Consider the following 1,758-nt stretch of genomic DNA (forward strand, 5'->3'; position numbering starts at 1 on the left):
AGCGTGGAACTAGTGGCTGAACAAGTATGTTCAGGAAGGAAAATAGGTGCAGAGACTGATTTCTGCAGAACTAATCTTCGTACATAGGACCTGAATACCTACTTCTTCACACACAAATGATATGACATATACATCACTAGTGTTACATCAAGTTGGTAAGCCAAATGCTCTATGGAAGACTAGGTTGAGCTCACCTTTCAACACTTCCCTACAGCTGCAGATTAACCCTTTGAAGCATTATTGATTGCTTGCTTAAGAGTTTGAATCCTTATCCACAAAATCATATCCCAGATTAATGCGCCAGAGCAGTGTTAGGAGTACTTAGCAAACTGCCAGCTGAAACAGAGGTGGTCCCTTGCTTCTACTGTCTTAAGACCACACAGGACACATGAGTTCTTTCCTATGCCACATGGCGCTTGTATTCAGTCTGTCTGTTAACTAAAACGAGTAGTAGCCAGATAAATAAATTTGACGGGAACACTGAATCTTTGATTTTGAGAAGGAACTCTGCACCATTGACTTTGAGAAAACACTAGGTGGATTGCCTACTGAAGTAGTAGAATGTTGAGGAAGGAAAATGTGTGTTAAGAGTCCCAGTAGAGTAGTGTTACATGAATGGCACATGGTCCTTATTTTTGGCGCCACGAGACTTGCATCCCTTGCTCTTCTGCGGAGCTGCACGGTACTGTATCGCTGTATGACTGTTTCGAGCTTATAATCGAAGATGCAGTACCATTGATTGCGATTAGTAGAGGTCTCTCGAGTGACAGCTCATCAAATGGCACCAGTGGTCTAGTGGTAGAATAGTACCCTGCCACGGTACAGACCCGGTTTCGATTCCCGGCTGGTGCATCATTTTTTTTGTTTTATGGTATCTTAGTTTTGTTTTATGGTAGAATAGTATCTTAGTGCATTCTGTTTTCTTTTTTTTCCTTAAAAGGAAAATCTTGTCAACGGGGAAAATAGTTTGAACCATGCAACGAGGAACCACGGTCCTCTCACGGCTCAGTCTTAGATTTTGTGGAAGATAGACAGCAGGTCTGACTCTCTCCTCCGCGGTGTTGAACAAAGCCTGCAGTCTGTCGAGCACGGGGATGATCACGATTCATACAGTTTCTGCCTTGTTGATCTCTTATTGGTCATTCAATCGGCTCATAACGTTGCTTTAGCTATGGTGCTTTGGCGGAGTTGGTGTGTCACGTTGCTTGTCTTTCTGTGTTCAATGGTCTTTCGGCAGCGACAGTGGTCAGCCACGAGCATCGACCATGATGTGTGCATGGGCCATCAAAGACTTTATTATTTCTATTTTAGGGTTTCCGGGTCCTTTCGATGAGTTTTGAGTGTATGTGCTACGTTTCAGTGTATATGTGCTTTTCTTTTTACAAAAAATCCATCCATCCACAGGAACACGCAATCCTGTTGTTTGTTTAAGATCATTTTGGTATGATTTTCGTAAAATATAATTATAACCACACGATCAATGAACACGCAATCCCCCGTTAATTGTTGGACTGCCGGGTGGGATTAATAATTGCAGAGAGCCAATTAACACGCATGGCATATCACTACAGATTATAAGCTCCTAGGAAACGGAGGCCTGGGAGAGCTCGTGTAAGTTGACCCTGTTTGTTAGGGTCAGATCGTGTCGTGAGGTCCTCAGCGAATGCAACAACCGACGTTTCTTGTGTCGGTCAAAATCAGATGTGTGTGATTGTCCACCGTTCCCACCTCTCTCTCTCTGCACATCCTCCTTTCCCT

The 1,758-nt window shown here is 43.5% G+C and overlaps 1 non-coding gene across 1 annotated transcript; it reads left to right on the top strand.

Annotated features, from left to right (window-relative positions):
• The first annotated feature begins 781 nt into the window (after nt 1-781).
• On the top strand, nt 782-852 carry TRNAG-GCC. Its single transcript has one exon. It is a non-coding gene; the product is annotated as a tRNA-Gly (tRNA).
• The last annotated feature ends 906 nt before the right edge of the window (nt 853-1,758 follow it).

Source organism: Triticum dicoccoides, unplaced genomic scaffold, assembly GCF_002162155.2.
Source record: "Triticum dicoccoides isolate Atlit2015 ecotype Zavitan unplaced genomic scaffold, WEW_v2.0 scaffold60131, whole genome shotgun sequence".
Classification (NCBI taxonomy): Eukaryota; Viridiplantae; Streptophyta; class Magnoliopsida; order Poales; family Poaceae; genus Triticum; species Triticum dicoccoides.